This window comes from Dasypus novemcinctus, chromosome 9 (genome assembly GCF_030445035.2).
Source record: "Dasypus novemcinctus isolate mDasNov1 chromosome 9, mDasNov1.1.hap2, whole genome shotgun sequence".
Classification (NCBI taxonomy): domain Eukaryota; kingdom Metazoa; phylum Chordata; class Mammalia; order Cingulata; family Dasypodidae; genus Dasypus; species Dasypus novemcinctus.
The window spans coordinates 35,042,784-35,067,106 of NC_080681.1; positions in this window are offsets into that span (position 1 = coordinate 35,042,784).

The window sequence follows — 24,323 nt, forward strand, 5'->3', positions numbered from 1 at the left end:
TGGTATTTGTTTCTTGATTTCCTCCTGATCTTGCTCATTATTGGTGTACAGAAATGCTACTGATTTTTGCGCATTGATCTTATAACCTGCGACTTTACTAAACTCATTTATGAGTTCTAGAATCTTCGTTGTAGATCTCTCAGGGTTTTCTATGTATAGGATCATGTCATCTGCAAATAATGAAATTTTGACTTCTTCCTTTCCAATTTGAATGCCTTTTATTTCTGGTTCTTGCCTCAGTGTTCGAGCAAGTACTTCTAAGACAATGTTAAATAGGAGCGGCGACAGTGGGCATCCTTGTCTTGTTCCTGAGTTTAGAGGGAAGGAGTCTAGGATTTCTCCATTGTAAACAATATTGGCTTTAGGTTTTTCATATATACTCTTTATCATGTTCAAAAAATTTCCTTGTATTCCAATCATTCGGAGTGTTTTTATCAAGAAAGGGTGCTGTATTTTGTCAAATGCTTTTTCTGCATCAATAGATATAATCATGTGATTTTTTTCCTTCAATCTGTTTATATGGTGTATTACGTTGATTGATTTTCTTATGTTGAACCATCCTTGCATACCTGGGATGAATCCCACTTGGTCGTGGTGTATAATTCGTTTAATGTGTTGTTGAATACGATTAGCAAGTATTTTGTTAAGTATTTTTGCGTCTAGGTTCATTAGAGAAATTGGTCTGTAATTTTCCTTTCTTGTGATGTCTTTGTTTGGCTTTGGTACTAGGGTAATGTTGGCATCATAGAAGGAGTTGGGTAATATTCTTTCTGTTTCGATGGTTTGGAATAGTTTCAGCAGGATTGGTGTCAGTTCTTTCCGGAATGTTTTATAGAATTCACCTGTGAAGCCATCTGGTCCTGGGCTCTTCTTAGTTGGGAGATTTTTAATAACTGATTCTATCTCTCTGCTTGTGATTGGTTTGTTAAGATCATCAATTTCTTCTTTTGTCAATATGGGCTGTTTATGTGTTTCTAGGAATTTGTCCATTTCCTCTAGATTGTCATTTTTGTTGGAATATAGTTTTTCAAAATATCCTCTTATGATAGTCTTTATTTCTGTGGGGTCAGTGGTGATATCGCCTTTCTCATTTCTTATTTTGTGAATTTGCATCTTCTCTCTTTTTTTCTTTGTTAGTGTTGCTAAAGGTTTGTCAATTTTGTTAATCTTCTCAAAAAACCAGCTCTTGGTCTTGTTTATCTGTTCAAGTGCTTTCTTATTTTCTATTTCATTTAGTTCTGCTCTTATCTTTGTTATTTCCTTCCTTCTTCTTCCTGTTGGGTTACTTTGTTGTTGTTTTTCTAATTCCTTCAAATGTGCAGTTAGTTCTTCAATTTTTGCTCTTTCTTCTTTTTTGATATATGAATTTATGGCTATAAACTTCCCTCTCAGTACTGCTTTTGCTGCATCCCATAAATTTTGGTATGTCGTGTTATCATTATCATTTGTTTCAAGGTAGTCATTGATTTCTTTTGAGATTTCCTCTTTGACCCACTGTTTTTGAAGTTATTTTATGAATCTCAAAAAGAAAAAGATTATGTTTTAGGGGAGCAGATGTGGCTCAAGCAGTTGAGCGCCCACCTCCCACATGGGAGGACCTGGTTTCAGTTTCCAGAGCCTCCTAAAGAAGACAAACAACAAGCAGGCATTGAGCAAAAACAACGAGCAGACAACTAGCAAAAACAATGAGCAGACAAAGAGTGGACAATGAGCAAAAATAAAACAAGCAGGGAGCAGATGTGGCTCAAGCATCTGAGCACCCACCTCCCACATGGGAAGTCCCAGGTTTGGTTCTGGTGTCTCCTAGAGAAAAAACAAACAGACAATGAGTGAACAAATGAGCAAAAAACAATGAGCAGACAATGAACAGACAAGGAGCAAAAACAACAAGTGCAAATAAGGAGAGCAAACAAGGAGCAAAAACAATGAGCAAACAGAAAAGGGAGCCATCTGATGGGGGGAAATGATTACATTTTTTTTTTTTTAATGAATCCTTTCCAATGGATTAAATTCAATTAAGAGGTCTTTGATTAGATGCATTAAATTCAATTAAGGGGTCTTTGATTAGATGACTTGATAAGATCACTTTGGGGCTTTTGATTGTATTACATCAGTAAGACGTGAGTCAGCTTGGATCTCCACCATCTTGTTGTGTCCCATATAAATGGAGGCACAGAGAGAGAGGGAGTGAGAGAAGGTAGCTGCCATTTTTAACCCTGCAATGTGAGAGAGAACCCAAGGATTGATAGTAGCTAAAGCTTAAGCATGAAGCCCCAAGAAGCTGGACCCACAGAGCAGCTCAAGAGGAGATTAGCCTTGCCTATGCCTGGTTGTCACATGGTAATATGCAAGGACTACCAGTTACTGACTTTGGTGAGAAAGCATCTCTGATGGTACTTTGAGTTGGACAATTCACGGCCTCAGATCTGTAAGCTCTTACCCTAAATAAAATCCCCATGATAAAAGCCAGTCCATTCTAAGAACTGAGCTCCTGGGTACAACAAAACCAGAAATGGATGGTTTGGGAAATTCCAAGTTTCTGGAAAACAAGCCCCCAGAGGATAGTGCCCCATGTGAGAATTTAACTAAATTTGGAACTAACCAGCCATTTCCTTGTAAGCCAGGATTGGAAATGCAGTTATCCAGGAAGGACTTGTACAATGTCTTATTGTCTAATGGCTTGGATCCCTGTGAACTGTATACAAAATTGACAAGCTTTCTGCAAGATCTGTATGAATGAAACTACTAAAAGGCACAGGGAGCCTGGACTAAAAGGGACAGGGAGGAGAGAGACTGATGGGAAAATGGCTTCAAGAGGAAAATCACGGAAGCTGAGGTCTGGACTTGGGACGTCTTCTCGGGCCAGGAAAAGGGACCCCACCCAGAAAGGGGGTTTGCCTCAGCATTTGAAGAGGGTGGATCTTCCAGCCCATTGTTCAGTGAGGGTTTGTCTGTCCCAGGCTACAGAAAGGGTAGAGAACATTCCCGGAAGATTAGAGAGTTAGGTCGCCACCCCACTGGTCTGAGGAGGTAGGGCCTGTGAGCCAGAGATTAGGGAGAATGTTGCCACCACCCCACTGTTCTCAGGGGCTTGAGACTATCCCCAGAGATTGGGGAAAGTGTGGCTATCACTCCCGTGTGCTTAGAGGGCGAGGTCTAGAGCTCAGCCACCATCCAGATGCTTGATGAAGGTCAACTGAGAAGACCGTTATTGGGCAAGCCTGTGGAAAGGGTGTGCCCCCATAAAGTTTTGAAATATTGTGATGTAATAAATGTATTTTCCATATGGAAAGAACCCGTCTTTTTGAGATTCAGAAGGTGGAGTGTGACAGTTTTAAGTTATCTTATATATCCAAAAGAGAAAAAGATTATGTTTTTTAACTAATCCATTCCTGTGGATGTGGGTCCTTTTGATTAGACTATGTCAGAGAGGCGTGAGCCAGCTTCCCCTTGCTGGGACCGATGTAATTTGGGACACAGAGAGAGAGATACACATAGAGGAAGGAAGCCACCCTGTTTTTAAAGGAGGTACCAGGGATTAAACCTCAGACTTCCTACATGCAAGGCAGGCAATCAACCACAGAGCTACCCCTGCTTTGCAGAAGCCACCATTTTTTGACCCCTGCTATGTGAGAGAGGACTCAAGGATTGCTAGTACCCAAAGCTTAAGCACGAAACCCCCAAAAGGCTGGGCTCATGGAGCAGTTCAAGAGGAGATGAGCCCTGCCACACGCCTGATTGCCACGTGGCAAGATACCAGGAATTACCAGGAGCTGACTTTGGTGAGAAAGCATCTCTGATGGTGCTTTGATTTGGACATTCCATGGCCTCAGAACTGTAAGCTCTTACCCTAAATAAAATCTCCATTATAAAAGCCAACCCATTTCTGGTACTTTGCATTGTCTGCCCTTTGGCAAACTAAGACACATACCAATCAAAAAAATGTACACACCTTGATTGTTTTGTTAAGTTCACAACTTCTGTAATAGAAATATTTTTTTAAAATAATAAAAATATGGTAGGTTGGGGAAAATACACCAAATGTAAGATACAGATTATAGTTAGTGGTATTATTTTGATGATATTCTTTCATAATTTGTAACATATTTCACAACAATGTGTTGGTAGTGGGTGATGTATGGGACTCCTGTATGATATTAGGCATGTTTGTTTTGTAAGTTCATAACTTTTACTATACACTTACTGTTTATGTATGTTCATGTACAGATGATATATTTCAATAAAATTTAAATAAACAAATTTTTGAAATGCTTGCACCTAATACAAAGTTTCAAATACTTGAGGCAAAAGCTGATAGAACTGTAAGGAGAAATAGAGAACTATAGCTAGAATTTCAACATTCTTCTCTCAATAACTGATAAGACAAAATGACAGGAAATTACTAAGGATACAGAAGACTAACAATACTATCAGCCAACTTGAGGATATTGAAATGTATAGAACATTTTCCTCAAAAATAGCAGGATACACATTCTTTGAAAATGCACATGGAATATTTACCAAAACAGACCATATTTGGGGCCATAAAACAAGTCTCTATAAATTTATAAGGCTTTAAATGACACAATACATGTTCTTTGACCAGAGAAGAAGTAATTAAGAATTGGTAACTGAAAGATATGTAAATATTCCCCATACTTACAAATTAAACAACATGCTTCTATAAAACCTATAGGTCAACGAGGAAATCATGAAAGAAATTACAAAGTATTTTGAAAGAAATGAAAATGAAAACACAGCATATTAAAATGTCTGAGATACAGCAAAGCAGTACTTAGAGCAAGGGTTCTTAACCTTTTTTGTTCCACAGACCCTTTTGCCAGTCAGGTGGAAACCATGGGCCCCTTACTAAGTCCACACCATAATGTGTATTATTTAATAAGTATATCACACCCACTTTAACATGTCCCCACAAGAATCATGGTTTTTTGAATTTCAATTCAAGCTCACAGACTTGTAGATAAGAACCCCTGGCTTAGAGAAAGATTTATAGCATTAAAATGCTTATTTAGAAAAAGAAGAAAGGTCTCAAATCAATGATCTAACTTCTACCTTAAGAAATTAGGGAAGAAAAAAGAGTAAATTAAGCTCTAAGTAAGAAGATAAATGGAATTAGTAAAGATCAGAGCAGAAATCAATGAAATAGAAAATGGAAAAAAATAGACAATATCAATGAAACTGAAGGCTGGTTCTTTGAAAAAACAAAAAAATCTAGCCAGATTGATCAAGAAAAAAAGACACAAATGACCAATATCAGGAATGACAGAGGGGTCAGAGCTACAGATCCTACAGACATTAAAATACTAAGAATATATTCCAGTAAATTTAACAACTTTGAAACTTAGATGAAATAGACAGTTTTATTGAAAGACACCAACTGCCAAAGCTCATTCAAGAAGAAATAGGTAAGTCACATAGCAAAGAAATTGAATTGCAGTTGAAAATATTCTCACAAAGAAAATTTTAGGCCCAGGTGGCTTCATTGGTGAATTTTACAAGACATTTAAGGAACAAATAATATTTCTACAAACTTCTAGAAATGTAGATAAAGAAGGAATACCTTCCAACTCATTCTATGAAGTCACTACTAACCAGGTATCAAAATCAGACAAAGACTATAAAAATGAGACCCATAGACCTATATGCCTTAGGAAAAGATCAAAGCAAAAATCCTTATAAAAATTTTAGGAACTTTAGTCCATCCAAGTGAGGTTTACCGCATAAATACAAAGTAAGTTTCATATTTTAAAAAATTAATTAATGCAATTCACCATATTAACAGACTTTAAAAATCCATGTGATCATCACAATCATCACAGAAAAAACATTTGACAAAATCCTACACCTATTCATGATTTTAAATATATATATCTTAGCAAAGAAGAAATGCATGGAACATGGAACTTCCTCAGCCTGATAAAGAGCATCTACAAAAAACAAACAAACAAAAGAACTAGTGCTATCATCATACTTAATGATAAAAGATTGAATGCTTTCTTACTGAGATTAGGAACAAGGAAAGGATGCCAGCTCTCACCACATTTATTTGGCATGTGCTGGAGAGCCTAGAAGAGTAATAAGCCAAAAGAAAGAAAAGGCTTGCAGATTGGAAAGGAATAAGTAAAGCTGTTTCTGTTTACACAACTGTCCCTAATCATCTACAATAGATAATCCTTAGAAATGTAGAAAATAAGCTATTAAAACTTATAAGTGAGTTTAGTAAGGTCACAGAATACAAGATCAATATACATTATCAATTGTTTTTCTCTATATTAGCAACACAATCAAAAGTTGAAATCAACAAAACAATACCAATTATAATCCCATCAAAAGTATGAAATACTTAAATATAAATTTAACGAATTCTGTGCAAGACCAGGTGTATTAGTCAGCCAAGGTGTGCTGCTGAAAAATACCAGAAATTGGATGGTTTTTATAAAGGGTATGTATTAGTCAGTCAAAAGGGTACTGATGCAAAATATCAGAAATTGGTTGACTTTTATAAAAAGTGTTTATTTGGGGTAGGAGCTCACAGATACCAGGCCACAAAGCATAAATTACTTCCCTCACCAAAGTCTATTTTCACATATTGGAACAAGATGTCTGCCGATATCTCCCTTCCTGCGGTTCCTCCCTTCCTGGGGCTTGCTTCTCTTTCCTCTGTGTGCTTACTTCCTGGGGCTCCAGCTTAAGGCTTCAGCATCAAATTCCAATATCAAAACTCCAACATCAAATACCCTCAACTCTGTCCTTTGCCATGCCTTTTATCTGTGAGTCCCCACCCATCAAGGGGTGGGGACTCAATGCCCTAATGACATGGCCCAATTAAAGCTCTAATCATAACTTAATCACGCCCAGGTACAGACCAGATTACAAACATAATCCAATATCTATTTTTGGAATTCGTAACCATACCCAACTGCTACACCAGGTGAATGAAAACTACATATCACTGTTGAGTGAAATTAAAGCGCACCTAAATAAATGGAGAGGTATACTAATTTCATGGAATAAAAATTCACTATTACTCATTCTCCCCAAATTGATCTAGATTCAACATAATCTCATTCAAAATACTATTAGCCTTTCTTTGTAGAAAGTGACAAGCTGATTCTAAAATTCATGTGAAAATGGAAAGGACCTAGCTAACCAAACAATTCTGAAAATGAAGAAAAAGTTGGTGGGTTTACATTACCTGATATCAAGACTTAATATGAAGCTACAGTTATCATGACAGAGTATGATATTTGCATAAAGACAGACATCTAGATGAAAAGAATGGAATAGAAATCTAGAAATAGACCCACACATATAGGGTCAATTGATTTTTGACAGGGATGCCAAGGCAATTCAGTGAGAAAAGGATAATCTTTTCAACAAATGGTGCTGGAACAACTATCTAGCCATATGAAGGGAGAAAAGGAAAAAGGGGAAAAAGAATGTCACATAATAATTTTAAAAACCCTAAAAAATGGATGATAGACCTAAATGTAAGAATTAAAATTATAAAATAAAACTGGATAAAAACCATGGGTTTGGGAAATATTTCTTAAAATCTGTTTCCAAAAGCACAAAATATAAAATAAAAAGAATCAATTACGTGGACTTCATCAAAATTAAAAAGTTTTGCTCTTGAAAAAACACTATTAAGAAAATGAAAAGGCAAGCCATAGACTGGGGAAAATATTTGCAAAACATATATCTGAAAAAAGACATATGTATGATACATCAAGAACTTATATAAATCAATATCAAGAAGACAAACAACACAATTTTAAAATGGGGAAAAGAGTTGAACAGTCACTACACCAAAGAAAATATACAGATAGCAAGTAAGCACATGAAAAGATGCGCAACATCTTTAGACGTTAGGAAAAGCATATTAGAATCAACCTAAGATGCCACTATACACTCACCAGGATAACTATAATACAAAAAAAACAACGAAGTATTTGGAAGATGTGGAGAATCTTGAACCCTCACACGTGCTGGTGAGAATGTGACAACACTGGGAACTTTTTGCAATGATGAACATGTTCTATGCCATAATTGTGATTGCACACATTTGTGATCACTCATCAAATTGCACGCTTAAAACTGGTGAATTTTGTTGTATGTAAATTATACTTCAATAAATCTGATTTAAAAAAAGAAGAAGGGAAAAAAGGAGAGGGAGAAGGAGAGATGGAGAAGGAAGGAGAAAGGAGGAGGAGAGGAGGAGAGCAACAAGGAGGAGGAGGAAAAGAACAACAGCAACAAAAAGACAGACTTATATAGATCAATGGGACAGCTTTCCTGACTACCAGGAATTCATTCCCACAGCACCTGCAGAAGGTGGTGGTACATGTTATGGACCAATAAGCACTATGCATTCATTTCTTTTTTCTTTTTAAAATAGGGAGTAGGGGACCTAACTTTGTCATATCACCTACAGAAATAAGATCAACAAAATTTTGACTAGAAGGATACACAGATGATACTGATTGCCCAGTTTACTATGCAGGGGTCCTGCAGGTCTAGAGTTGTTTGGATGTAAGTGTGCCATGTGAAGAGCCAGCCTGAGAATGAAGTCAGTACACAGGGATGTAAAGTTAAGTAATGGAAGGTGAGAGAAAGCCTTATTTGTATGTTGGACTCCTGGATCTAGCTATACCTGAAGGCAGTCTCTCCTTTGATTGCCTAGTTATTTGAACAAATAAATTCCCTTTTTCTGTCTAAGCAAGTGTGAGTTGGGTTTCTGTTCCTTGCAACAGAAAGAGTCCTGAGTAATGTAAGAGTATAGGAGAAGCACCGGCTCATGCACATACTAACTGGGTGCCCTGGGGCAGGCCTTATTAAAGCTGCTTTAAGCAGAAGTGTTTGGATTGGGACAATAGTTTCCCAAAAGAGTTGCAAAAAGCTGAGGTACCTTAGTGACCTTGATAGGAAATGAGGCCAAGGGACTCCAGCCTCAGCCTCATTAGAATGGAAATAATCCCTTCATTCACAACCCCTGTTTTAGATATTAGGATTACACATAGAGTTGGATTGGGGGGGAGAGGGGGGATTCCTTTGCTTAACAACAACAACAAAAAACCAACTCTGTGATCTCCTCCAGTCCCAAAACCCAAATATTCTGTGTTTATTTCTGAGAGGCAGTGTAGCATAAGGCATTACAGCACATCTGACTGCCCGGAGTCTGCGTTCACTTCCACCCCTTACTAATTTTGTGAACTGGAGCCAGTTTCTCTGTACTGTGGTTTCTCTGTTTGTGGGTTTCTTCATCAGTAAAATTGGAATAATAATGGTACCTACTTCAAAGGGCTGTCCCGAGGGTTAGCTGATCTACACCAAGCCCTTCCCGCAGCACCTGGCACTTGCTTACCAACATTAGCCACTAGGACGATGACAGTGAGGGGGAGGATAAGGTCTGTTTGTCTTGTCAGCTCCCCCAAGGTGTGAGCTGGGAAAAGAATGGAGATCCAAATCAGGTCACCTACTTCTTCCCTATAATTGTATGACTAGGTTGGGGGTAATGATAATCTTAGTTTCTGTTCTTTGTTTTCCAAATATAATTATCCTTTCAACTAAATACTAGCACAAATAATAATTTTTCTTTTTGTAGTTTAAGCAGATTTTTTTCTGATTATATAAGCAGCACATAATGCACTGTCAAAAAATTGGAAAATTAGTAAGAAAGAAAATATTAAAGCACTTGCCATCCTACTGCCAAGAGACACATGATAGATGTTAACATTTTGATATATTTCATATTTCAATTTGGTGTTGTTTTCTTCTGAGTTTTCTTTTAAAGCATTTAAAAAAGAATACATAAATATATATAAAAACTTCATATATGTGAGTATAGTTTTATATATTTCTTTTCTCAAATAAGGTTATATTGTGAATAATTTTTCATGCCATTAAACATTCTTTGAAAACATTTTTATAGCTTCTTGACGTTGTATCATGTGGCTCTAACATCACTTATTTCATAAACTTCCTACAGTGGACCTCTAGTTGTTTCTGATTTGACTCTAATATCAATAATGCTGTGATAAAATCCTTGTACAAAAATCTTGAAATGTATCTGATTAGGATCCCGAAGATACTATTTCTAAAGGTAGAATTTCTGAGTCAAAGCATATGATCATTTAGAAGGATTCCAGTACTTATGTCAAATAGTCTTCCAGAAAGTTTGCAGCCATCTACATGTTCACCAGCACAGTGGAGAGTGTCTGTAAGCAGTTATTGTTAGAACTTATAAAAGCTACAGTTGGGGAAGCAAGTTGTTGAACGCATTGTCTTTGTTTGGGATTTTAGACTGAATTATCATTTTTATACAGTGTTTTTTTTAAAGTTTCTGAAATGAGAATGTGGGGACCTAATACAGATCACGTTTCTTTCTAGTTTACTATGTTCTAAAATGTTAAGAAAAATTGGTCTAACACAGGTTCTATGGTCATGACAGATGGCTCTGGAGTTCAGTGCCTTGCCAGTGGGCCTGAATTTGGAATTTGTGCTCCTGAGTGTGATGGAGTTGGACTCAGATGTGACCTTTCTACACATGCCTCTTCTGTCCCTTTTATTGAACCTATGGTTGGTGCTGGGGTTTGTGTATGCTCAGAAGACTTGAATCTCTGGACTGTTCATGTGCCAGCTGGGCCCTGAGCCTCAGCAGAACTGCAACACCTACTCTCCGGTTTGTTGAATGTACCCAGATCAGCTGACGGGGAGGTGAGAATGGTCACCCACCACACCAGGGAATCAAGACTGTCTACAACTGCAAGCAGGAGAATCACATCCATCAGCCATGTGAGATCTAAGCCCCCTCTGGATTTAGAGGTGGAGTGGACATCACCATCCCAGGGTCCACAGGATGGAGGAATATAATATGGATTGCGGCAGACTTGCTGGTATTCTACTACAGAACTGTTGTGACTCGAGCAATGGAAGAAATGGTATCATTGATGTGGAGACAGTGGCCACAGGGTTTGCCGAGGGCAGGGAGAGGGAGGAAGAGGTGTGATATCGGGCATTTTCAGGACTTGGAGTTGTCCTGAATGATATTGCAGGGACAGATGCAGGACATTGTTTATCCTGCCATAACCCACTGGATGGACTAGGGGAGAGTGTGAACTACAGGGTAAATTATGGCGCATGCAGTGTGGCAGTGCTCCAGGAAGTATTCACCAAATGCAATGAATGTGCCTTACTGATGAAAGGGGGTGTTGATGTGGGAGGAACAGGAGGCGGGTGGGGAGTAGGTTATGTAGGAACCTCTTGTGTTTTTTAACTTAACATTTTGTGTAATCTATCTTTTTTTTAAAAAAAGACAATAAAAAATCACTTAAAAAATTGGTTTAAAATGAAAAGTTTGTCATATCACAGAGTGATTCAGAATCTTTTTAAGCCATGATGTATACTAACTAGAAAATAAAGAAAACATTATTATTATTATTGTTACTGTTATTTTAATTAGAACACATTACCCAGGTCTTTCACGCTGTATTTCATGAAGAACCAGCATCCCATCCCTTAAACAGTGTGGCCAAAGGGATTTCCTGTATCATGCTAGTGCTAATTTCACTCTGGCTCCTGAACAAATAATGCTGTCCGGTTTATATAAGTGGCCTGTGGCTCATTAAACATGAACCTTTGAATTTAAGTATGAAAGATATTTTGAAAATATTCCTTACCCATCTTTCATTCAAGACCTGGACATTTTAAGCAGGAAAATGTTGCAAGGAGACAATCCTGTGACTGGAACATGAGTTGTGAAAAGCAAAATGACATCATCTAGAATCTAAAATAACTTTTTAAAGACCTCAATTTAAATTCCCTAGAGCTATTGCAGTGCCCAGACTGGCAATCTGCTTCTCCATGTGACCTACATGTGCAGCTGATGCCACGGTTTCTTGGTCTCCTTTCTCTCAGTGTCTCTTTACCAGCGTTAACTGCACTTTGTAACCTGAAGGAAACTGACAGCTAAGTGAATCTGCTCACGTCTCCACCCCCACCCTCCTCATGAATCTTGTCCAAGCCTCAGCACAACCAGGAGCCCCTGACAATCTGGGCCCTGCTCTCCCACCCTCACGGCCTGTCAGCAAGCTCCCCCATCCTTCTCGGCCTCACCGTTCTCGAGACCCGCTTTGACATTTCCAATCTCTATATCTGGATCCCCTACCCAGAAGAGCCTTTCCCTCTTGCGCTGTCTGGCAAATTCAAGTCATCCAATTAGATTTTCCCACAGTTCTAGTTTATAAACTCAAAGAACCAGATTCACATTTTGTTAGGTTGTTCTGGTTATAAGGAACAGACATTCATTCAAGCTGCATGAAGTCACGGGGGTTTGTTATTCCCTCATCTATTACCTGGGGGTAATAAGTAAAGAACTGCGTGGAAACCAAAGCACAGCCCCACTCGAGAGCCACGGCAGTCTGAAGATTCAAGTGCTTTTTGTCATCCTCTTCAGTTACTAGGCCAAGGATCTCTACTCGTGTCCTCTGCTCTATGGGGACTCTCTCGGGCCCTGTCTAGCTTTGTGAGTTAGTTCATTTTTCCTGCCTGCCTAGAACACGCTCTCTCTGTGCCTCCCAATCTGAGAAGAGCTTCCTGGACAAGACCATCTCACAGGTATGTATCCAGTGCCCCCACTGGCTGCCTTTGGTGGCTGCCCCACCCTGGTCCAGTCCTGTGGCCTCCCTTTATTTCAACCCCACCGGAAGGCCCTGCCCTGCTTCTTGCAACAGGGGACTGTGGAGGGCAGTTTCCCCTATAAGGGGATAAAGGGTGGGGGAGGCATCTTGAGAGAAATCTCTGGCACACCAAGGTCCTGAGTTTGGCCCTGAGACTATTAATTTTGTGGTTGGAGGAATGTAGTTCTTGTCTCATATATTAGAAAGGACAGTCTTTATAGTGATCCTCCAAGGACTGTCCTGGAAAAATATCAGAGAGTTTTAGAAACTTGTATTACCTATTTTTACATCAATAAACAGTCATCCAAATGTCCAACCAGTCCCTAGCCCTTTAAATGAGACTTGCCCAGCCACACAGGGAGGATGTCAAAGGCAGCCTTAGGCCACAGTTCCAACATCAGCTCTCCACCCACTTTGTCCCCCACTGGCCTTCTATAATCCCTTGGCTTGGTGCTCCAGCTTTCACCTTCTGCCCTGGCCATCCTCCCCCTTCCCACAATCTGCTCACCTGTAGCCCAGCACCTGCTGCTCTCAGCAAGAGGTACCTTCTCTGCCAGCCATGATACACCAGCCAGGGCAGTGGCTCTTCCACTCTCTACCCCACCCCTTACCCTCAACCCTCAAGGAGGTTTGCTTTTAATAAGTTTTTGAATTGGACTATGAGAAGCCAACATCCCCTACTTACCTCAGAGATTTGTTGTTAGGTCTAAACGAGAACATATGTAAAGTGCTTTGAATAGTGCCTGCACTTTTTATTCCATTATAGTGTTTGGAGTCCTCTCGGCAGTCTCCTCCACTGACCATCCTTTTGGAGTAGAATCTGCAAGGTAGTGCAGCCTAATTTGTGCAGAGTAATTAGATTTCCAAGTGAGGATGGTGAGCATTTCATTTAGGAAAACACAGACTGTGGCTACAATAGTTACTATTTATAGAGAGTACATTAAATGTCAGATCCTCCTAGGCTAAGTACTTTATAAATTCAATCTCATTTAGCCCTCACAAAGTAAGTATCATCATCATCCCCAGCTTACTGAGGAGGAAATTGAGGTAAGGATTTTTTCAAATCTATACACAAAAGATAAAAAATACTACCATCTAAAATACTACTATCACTCTTGTAGTAGTTTGGAGCTATGTACCTCAGAAAAACATGTTCTTAAACTTACTCCATTTCTGTGGGTGTGAGCCCTTGTAAACAGGACCTTTTGATGAGGTTACCTCAGATAAAGTGTAGCCCAGGATTGGTCTTAGTCATACTGAAGGCCTCCTAGAGAAGATTGTAGAGAAAGAAGACAGGAAGAAGCAGAAGCTAAAGTCAATGGAACCCAGAGAGAAGGGAGAGGCCAGAAGAGGCCACCATGTGCTTTGCCAGTGACAGAAAAACCAAGGGCCAAGGATCACCAGCAGCAGCTGCAGAAGGCCAGTCTTCTGGAAAAAAGCCATTAATGGAAGTGGATGTGGCTCAAGCAGTTGGGTGTCCACCTACCACACGGGAGGTCCTGGGTTTGGGTTCTGGTGCATCCTAAAAGAAAATGAGCAGATGCCAGCCCCATCGCAACAAGCTAGATGCCACCCAACGCACAAAACAAGCTAGACACTGCCCCCACCGCAGTGAGCAGATGCCACAAGCCAGCAGGTGCCACAGCCCACAGGGAGTGGAGTAGCTCAGGCCGTTGGGCACTTGCCTCTAATATGGGAGGTACTAAGTTCGGTTCCTAGTGCCTCCTGGAGAAGGTGAGCAAACAATGAGCAGACAGAGGAGAGAACCATCTGGGGGAGGGGCAGGATAAAGAAAAATAAAGTAAAACAAATTTTAAAAAAACCAATCACTTTGACAATGCTCGATTTAGACTCTCCTAGCCTCAAAACTATGAGCAAATAAATTCCCATTGTTTAAGCCAACTCATTGCATGGTATTTGCTTTAATGGCTAAGAAATTAAAACAATTCTGTAAAAGAAAGAAGAGTTCAACACCAAAAAATTAGGAAGATCACAATTTTAGGATTTAAAAATAAAAGTCATTTATTTATTTATTCGAATATTTATTTTATTTCTCTCCCCTTCCCCTCATTGTATGCTCTGTGTCCAATCGTTGTGCGTTCTTCTGTGACCGCTTGCCCTCTTGACGTGCGTCACGTGCGTCACTCCTGCATGGGCTGTGCGTTTTTTGCATGGGGCAGCTCTCCTTGCAGGATGCACTCCTAGTGCGTGGGGCTCCCCTATGTATGGGGCCTCCTATATGGTAGGTGGATGCTCTATCAGTTGAGCCACATTCGCTTCCCTAAAAGTCGTTTAAAAGAAAATTTATCAGACAAAACAATTCAAACCATTGCGCTAATTTCTTTTCATTTCATCATGGACCAGTGAGCATTTCATCATGGACCATGATGTTGGAATCTTGAGGTTCTCCCCAACTCTTACATTGCGATTTTGAGCATCATTTTTCCATTTACAATTATTTTAGAGGTTTCTAACTATTGTGTTTTGTAAATTGATCCTTCTTAAGCTTATCATTAAAGGCTTTGTTACACTGTATTAGGAATGACTACTGCAGATTTTATGTTCAGAAGAGTAATGGTGGATATTTAATTATCTGAACCCCTCCTTAACATTTTGTGAGGCTACCCCACCTCCACCCCCAAGCCCTGGGGTGGGGAGGGACAGATCAATGGTTCTGAACTCCGACCTCTCTCTTCTCCCAGGCTCCTTCAGACCAAGGGAGTCAGACTTAAATTGCAGCTGAAGATTTGGTTTCTCCTGAAAAAAAACGGGGAAAAATGGAAACGCTTTTCATACCCATCCAGATAGGCAATTTGCTATCACAACCACCACCGCCACAACTATGAAAACAAATGCCAACGGCTTAACACAATAAAACGTAATACAACAAAATATCAGTAGCTTAGGGCAATAGGATTTTCTTTCTCACTCTGGTTACCATCCAGTGCAGGTGGGAGGTAGGCCTTCCCTCTGGGGAGCCCCATCTTCGAGGCCCTGGATGTCCTCAGTGTCCTCTCCTTTCAGCCGGCAAAGGAAGAAGAGGGCAAGCACTGTGCCCTGGAGGGTTTCGCGGGTCAGGCCTGAAAGCGGCACACTTCACGTTCACCCACAGTCCATTTCCCAGATGTCAGCCAGGTGGCCACGTCTAATGGCAATGGAGCCTGGAAAATGCAGTCTGACTGTGTGCTCAGAAAGAACACTCCTGAGCTCTGGCTTCTCTTCTCACAGCTGCAGCAATCCAGTGAGGGGAGGGGGCAATTCCGGTGTGCAGTTTTGTCCTGAACTTGCGACAGGATGTTTGGACTTTCGGTCCCCAACGTGTGTGTGAGGTATGATTTTACTTAAATATAGATTCCTTTGAAGTCACTGCAGTTAGCATGCTTGCAAACAGGAGTGGAAGAGGAAGGTGGCAGTGGCAGTTTCAAGCAGCTAAAATGTATGTGGCCGTTTGAGGCTTCTTGTCCCGTCTTTGTTGTTGCTTGATTGGCTGGGTTCTTGTTTGGTTTGGTTTTGCTAATATTTATGGCACACTTACTGCCAACACCGTCCTAAGCCTTTGACATGTATGGTCTTTGTTAATCCTCATGGCAACCCTGGGAGCTAGATGCCACGATCACCCCATTTTATAGATGTGGAAACGGAAGCTTAAAGTGGTGAGGGGACTGACCAAGGTCAGTCAGAGTGGGAGCTGCGATATTTTAAAAAACTTTTTAGCTTAATTCTCATTGATTGCCTTAGAGCAGTTTTACATTTATAGAAAATTTGTGTGAAAAGTGCAGAGTGTCCCCATAGAGGCCCCCCTCCTCTCCTCAACCCACCCCCACCCCCACCCCCGAGCTGAGATTCTTAACCGGGGTCCCTCGCGCTCCGGATCTCCTACGGTCTGCTGGATTGCTCTCTGGCTGGCAAACTTCAGGCAGGAGCCGGAGCCTAAGGAAGAGCCTGGGACAGTTCTCTGACGTCCACACACCCTGTTGTGGAAATTCAACTTGTTGACACTTTGGAAAAAGGTCAGCACATGTGCCTCGACTGATGGAAGCTGCTGGGAACTTACAGGCTCCTACAAACATTCTGGCCAAGTGAAGGGATGTTAGCATTCTAGAAAAACTTCCTCAAGCTTAAAGCAAGGTCTTTCATGAGCATTCATTATTCGTACACATGTTAGAGACTAATTTTACCAAAAATGAATTAATTTATGCTCAGTCCAATATCTTCTAAATAATTTTTAATTCGATGGGATATTTCAAAAGGAATATCGTAGGAGTTCACATAAACCACCATGGTTACAGGCTAGTCAGGTCTTTCATGACACGTTTTTTCAATACTTGCAGTGCTCAGGGAGTGACGCACTGGATCAATTAGGGCAAACCAACTAAAGGTTAATTTGACAGAGCCCTAAGCAGATGCTCTGCCTGTCCTTGCAGCTCAATGGTCTAACAAGCTGAGTTTTTTTTGACTGTGTAAACACCATTAGAAGCATAACTGGACTGGGTCATGTACCCACCCGGCCATTAGAGCGTCGCTTAAAGAACCTTATTAGAGGGAAGCCATTGGGTGGGAGGGCAGAGAGCAGAAAGAAGAGAAGGGGGTCGCTGAGCTATTGAACTCTAATTGAACTATAAACAAGGGCTTATTATAAGCGCTGCTCCCAGTAGTCGCAGCATGTGACCCCCTTTGGGAGTTTCCTCGTAAGCAATTTAGTCAAACACCTGTCTTTCTAGGGCATCATGCCACTCCACTTGCCTCTAGTTCAAGTAACTGAAAGGTGTGAACAACAGAATGAGATCATGATGCTTTAAAGGTGGATTATGCAATAGCACGTAAGCAGCACAAGGCTGAGACTACTCAGGGGTGGCCCCTCAGCTCAGGGAGCAGGCATGGCGCTGTTCCAATCCCGCACTCCCTTCTCTAGCAGTAACAGCCATCATGGGGACTGGCGGCCATATGTTAATTTCTCAGGGACTCATTACCTGGCTTCCAAGTTATTCCCAAAGAAGTGAGGGTGGGGGGAGCGGATTTGGTTCAACTGATAGAGCATCTGCCTACCACATGGGAGGTCCAAGGTTCAAACCCAGGGCCTCCTGACCCGTGTGGAGCTGGCCCACGCTCAGGGCTGATGCGTGCAAGGAGTGCCGTGCCACGCAGTGGTGTCCCCCACGTAGGGGAGCCCCACATACAAGGAGTGCACCCCATAAGGAGAGCCACCCAGTGTGAAAAAAGCACAACCTGCCCAGGAGTGGGGCTGCACACGTGGAAAGCTGACGCAGCAAGATGACGCAACAAAAGGAGATATAGATTCCTGGTGCCACTGACAAGAATACAAGCGTACACAGAACACACAGCGAATGGACACAGAGAGCAGACAACTGGAGGCAGGGGGAGAAGGGGAGAGAAATAAATAAAAAATAAATCTTAAAAAAAAAAAAGTGGGAGCCCCTGAGTACCTCACTTTTTGTCTAGTCCAGTGGCTCTGTATCCAGCTGCATATCAGAATCACCTGGGGACCTCTTAAAAATTCTGGTGCCTAGGCCATTCCTGCCCCTCTGAGATGGTATTTTTTACAAGTTCCTTGGGAAAACTTGCTAAGCAGTCAGAGTTGAGAACCACCAGCATGGCCCCCTCCCTTATCCTGCAGGGCAGTGTGGTTTGGTTCTGGACATCTTGGACATAGAAAATAGAAAGGACAAGGGCCCAAGAGCTGCTGACTGTGGCCATCTGGCCCCTACCTGCCCCTCTCACTGGATGGGTGACATAGTGGCTGCTGTATAACCCTGGGTTTTCAGCTCCCAACTCAGGTCCTTTGCTCTCCTTCCTCTTGCCACATTGCCTTACTTCTTGCCATATGACAATTTAACAAACATTTGCTGCATGTTTACTGTATGCAGGATCCTGGGCTGGCTACTGTAGAAAGAAAGAGGAAGAGAAAGCCACAGTTCTTACTCTCAAAGAGCATACCAGTGCTCCTTTTTCCCCTTACCCAGGCACTCAAAGGCAATGGTACAGAAATCAGCTTCTAACTTATTAACAGCTGATTAAAAGTTCCATGGGGTGAGACAAAAACTTAAAAGTTTATAACATTTTCAGGAATTATTGGTTCTTCCTTCTATTATAGAGGCAATTAAGAGTTGTCAACCCCCCTTCTCTGCCCCATTCTCTCTCTCTCTCACACACACACATATCTTTAGAAACAGGAAAAGAGATAAAAAGATATTTTAGATACCAGGCACAGGCCTGCTATCTTTTTTATATGGATCCTGTTTCTAGAAAAACCTGGATGAGCTCAAGGTTAGGGAAGGCCCCAGAGTCCCTCCAGTGAACCCCAAATCAACAGGACCCCCATCTAAGCCTACTAGGCCTTTTCACATGGCTGTTCCAGATTCCTGCAATCATTTGGTCAATTGAGATTTGAGCCCTACTATGCACTAGATATCATGCTAGACCTTGGAAATATTAAGAGGAAGCCAAAAAGACTGTCCCTCTACTCTACCAGTACTTAAAATATAAGTGAAGTCTAAGTGAAGCAGATAGGTCTCATTATAAAAGTACTACTATGGAAAGTGCAGATGTGCCTGAGGAACGTGAGAATGGTACAGGGGAACAGACCTAGGAAATCAAGGAAGGGCCTCTGAGAACTTGCTCATGAACCTGGACTCTATAGTAGAGAAGGTGATGACAAGTGAAGAGGGTAGGGCGTGGGGTGCATTCCAGCCAGAAGGAAAAGTGTGTGTGAATTAGTGAGGACGGGCCAGAAGGGGGCGGGTTCTCAGAGTGTGGGCCAGAGACCACTGGGGGTCCCTGGGACCCTTGCAGAACTTTCTGTAAAATCTATTTTCGTAATGATGCTAAGAGGTTATTTCCCTTTCTCACTGGGTTGGCATTTGCCCTGATAGTGTGAAGCAATAGTGGGTAAAACTGCTGGCACTTTAGCACAAATCAAGGCAGTGGCACCAAACTGTCATCACTGACCATGTATCCTTTAACCCTTATGCACCTGCAGAAAAACAGCCGGTTTTACTTTTTAAATGCCTTGGATTAAACAATAAACGTTGTTGTTTTTATTAAGTCTCTATCCTTGAGTACACATCTTTTTACTATGTGGTGTGACAAAATGGGAAGCAGGCATAAAGCACTTCTGCTTACAGGAGCACAATGGCTGTCTCCAGGAAAAGAACTTGATTGATTGCTTGAGTTGCAAATTGAACAGTTGATTTTATCATGAGACACTGTTTTTTTTTTGTTTTTTGTTTTTTTACTTGAAAGAATGACAAACTATGGTCATTCAAACTTGAGTATTTGGCAGATATTTTTCTTTAATGAATAAAGTAAGCCTGTCCCTTCAGGGAAAACAACTGACAGTGTTCGTTGCCAATGATAAAATTCGAGCTTTCCAACAAAAATTAGAATTTTAGAAAACTTACAGCCACCACCATGAGCTTGACAGTTTCCCAGTACTTAAAGATTCTAAAGAAATTGGTAGTGATAATAAAAATGTGATTTTTCTATTGTATTATAAATATGTCAACATTTGGATGTTCTGTGTGACTAAGTGAACCAATCTTTTTCAAATGACCAAGGTATGATGTTACAAAATCATACAAGGGTAAGAGCTCCATTCAAAGATAGGTTAATGGATTTTAACATGAGTATGAAAAGATCATTGATACGGTTTAAGAGTCTACATTTTAACTAACATTTAAGAAATTACCACTTGTTGAGTGTTGTTATAGTATCTGAAATGAATATCTTTAATTATCAGAAAAGGCTGTGAGAGGTCAAATTTTCTTCATATACTTCAGTGAAAACAACATATTGCAACAGACTGATTGCGGAGGCAGCTGTGAGAATCCAGCTGTCTTCAATTAGGCTAAAATTTTGCAAAAATGTAAAACAATGTCATTCTTCTCACTAGTTTGTTTTAGAAACTAGTTTTTCATAAAAATGTATTGTTTATGTTAACAGTGAATGGTTTTATTGTTATTTCTTTAAATGAGTTAATATATACAAACTTAAGTTTTTCTAAGTTTTAACTTCTGATGCAAAAATATTGCTAACTATAACCCACATAATGATGGGATCACCCATAGTTTTGAAGAGTGAAAAGGGGTCACCTCAAAATATTTGAGAATTGCTGGGCTAAATTATTTTGGAGTAAGAGAATCACCCTAGAATCTTGGTGGCTAAACTCAACAAATGTTTACTTCCCTCTCATGCTCAGAGAATCAGGCAACGCTCTCAGGACAGCTGTCCTCCGCCACTGACTCAGCAACCTGCCTGCCTCCATCTTGTCCTGCTGCCTCAACTTGTGGCCTCCACGGCTGCAGCTGTGGAAGACGGATCCGTGACCCAGAGGGTGGCCTGCCAGGCCTTAATGCTTTTCCCCTGGTTATCACTTCTATTCACTGCCCACTCAGCGGAAATCCTCACCTGTCTCTCCCCACCGCCTACAGCTGCAAGTAGGCTGGGAAATGTGAGAAAACAAGTGAAAATACAGTGATCAGCAAATGGCTCTCTACAGCATGTGCAAAGAGCTTGTGGTGAGAAACTGGAGCTCCCTTGGAATTAGTTAATGGAGCAACCAGGAGAAGCATAGTGCAAACAAAGGCTGGGGAAAACTGCAGCAGCCAGACCATGGATGGTAAGGACTCCGGTCTTTTTCAGAGCAGTGGAAGATACCAGAAGGTTTAAACAACAGGTGACTACAGCCCGCTTTACCTTCACTGCAGCTGTGGAAGAAAGTGAATGTAGGGGGACAGAAGTGGAAGTAATGAAGTGATAAATCATCTCTTTGGGGGAAAAACAAAAGCCTTGTTTGGTGGTGTTTGCAAATTTCTGTAGTGTAAATACTTCCACCATGGCCAATTTCAAGTGAACCAGCTCAAGGTCACCAAATGGGGAGTTAGAAAGGGACAAGTGCAATCTGTTCACATGAACCAGTAAAATAAAAATGATAGCCTAAACTTTCCCCTCCCCTAGGTACACAACTGCCTCCTCTCTCTGGAGGTGATGAGAGGCACGCTAGCCCCACATTCTATGAATTTCAGTGACTGAAAACCCCTGCCCTCCTTGTCCCCCCACCCCAGACAAACCACCCCGTGCCAGATAACTCCAAACAAAAGGCTGTATCATTGGCGTCACCCACCCGGCCGGGAGCTAACAGGTGGGCATGGAAGGGCAACCACTCAGAACAGCAAACAGCTGGGGCCCCACCCCTACATCAGGAAAGGGGAGGAGCAAAGAACGGCTTTAATAAATACATCCCACCCCACCCCAGGGGCCCCTCTTTGTCTGGAGGTAGCCTGCATCCACGTCTCAGGTACAAACTTTTCTCTGGTTTCTCAATAAACTCTTTTTACTGGCCTGGCTAAACTGAGCATGTTCTTAAATTCTTTCACGCAACATAGCCAAGAACCTAGAGGAATCCAGCATCTTCCGACTACATCGTGTCAACAAGATTTTCCCGAGATTGCTATGACAAATGAGGGATGTGAGGATACAGCCTCCAGTATAAAAGCATGACCTATATCCTTTAACAATCAGCAAAGAATGATCTCCATCCTCGTGCCGTCTTCCGGAGCCATGACTGCACCTGTCTCCAGAGATTCCTGCTTAACTTTCCTCCCTAACTATTCCAAAGGAAAGCTGGCAGAAAGGCCCTGCTTTGTTTTCCAACCACCTCTGATTTACATGAAAAGATGCACAACAATCAAAAGTTATAACCTCTACAACTGTAGGTTACAGAAAAGCCTTCGCAAGCTTGGGAAGGGGACGAAAGCTTATCTTTTGTGCCTGACTCAAAACTGAACCACTAACTGACGTTGATGAGGGAGAGCGTAGGGTGCCTACCCCAGGCACCTTGGCCGAAGCTGCCAGTTACCTGAGCCTTGCCCCAGCACCCTGGCCTGCCCTTCAGCTGCTCAGCCCCGGGGGAGCTGGTTTACCCAGGCCCCTTGTCCTTCTCCCTTCACCTCTCGTTTCCAGAACAGAGTAACAGCCACGAATACCTGAAGTGGTGTCTGGAGTCCTGCTATTTAAATAGCGCTCCCTCTAAACACAACAGGTGTTGCTCACAATCCAGCTCTCAAATTTTAACTGTTTTTTTTTTTTTCCCTCCAGAGGGCCATATGGAGATTTTTATCTAGAAAGTGTGCTTGCCTCAGAATAACAATCATTTTCTTTCCTTCCTCCCTCCCTCCCTTCCCTCATCCTCTCTTTTTCCTTCTCTCTCCATATAAAGCTACAGGCTGAATCTTCTCCAGAGGCCTCCCCGTCCTTCCTGCTGGTTCTCACCACTGTCGGGCTGTTTCCAGAGTCCCCTTGCCCAGGCTCTACCTGTGGGGCAAACCTCCCACGCAGGAGCATGGGCTGCCCAGGAGCCTCAGGCACAATGTCTGTGTCCCCATTTAAGGGTCTTACATAACCCACTTCACCAGACACACAAGTACTCAAAGAAGGGCACTGAAGACAGATGTGAGGAGGAAGAAAAGGCGACGAAAACCCAGACGCCATCACATGCTAATATTCTCTCTCGAAACAAATTAGAAATATGAGACTGAATAGCATGCACTTAAATTTGCTGTTTAGAAACTTCACTTCTTACCCCCAAGTTCACTAAAAACACTAACCAAATAACCAAATAGCACTAGCCTGAAAACAAAAGAGAGGACTTCTCTTTATTCTCCTGGAGTAGCCTCAGGCAAATATTCTTGTCTGTATGGGAACAAATCCTGAATGAAAAGACTTAGGAGGCTAACTTCTTATATAGCTAAGTAAGGGCATTTAAAATAATAAGTTAATTTCTTATCACCTTCATTTATGAAAAAAGGGACATTTCAATGTCAAATATTTTAATGAATCTAGCATGATGAAAACTCACTACATTGTCCTTTCTCACATACCTCGCCATAGATTCATGAAAATTACTGTCCACTTAGCAGCATTTGACAGCCCAAATCTCAGTGCATCAAATACCATGGAAAGGAAAGAGACTATATTTGGTATGTGTGTTCACTGGATCTTTAAAGAGATGAAGTATCAGAGAAGTTAAGCAACTTGCCTGAAATCACACAGCTAAAAATGTCAGAGCTAGAATTCAAACCCAAGACCACATCTCCATCCATGACAAAAAGGGTAAGTTAGCAGATCTTACATGTCTCCTAGTATTGAACAAATTTTACTAGGCCTATTCACGCTGTTGCATAATTCTCTGCTCATCAGGCAACCTTCCCATCATTTTTCCAACTCCACCAAGAACCAGCTTACTACTAAGGAGATTCTAGAAAGGACTGCATCCAGTTGTAAAGTATTAGCTTCCTTGTTTGCAAATACACCTCAGCTGCTTTCTGAAGGCCTCTGAGGCCCAGCTGGGGAAATGAAGAATGGGGTTGTAGGGTTCTTAGACTTAAAGAACCTGATTTTCCAGTCCTAGAACTCAGGGATGACAAACATGCTGACAAGCAGCGACAGGGTTCCAGGGATGTGACCGAGAATGATGGGCCTTCCACCTGCCAGCCACGTGGGTCTCCCGTGAGTGTTCGCAGCCAGGTTATGCGTGACCCTGGTCATGTCACTGCGCCCCCAGCTGAGCAGCAGATTCTTCATCAATGAATGGGACAAATTTGGATGAAA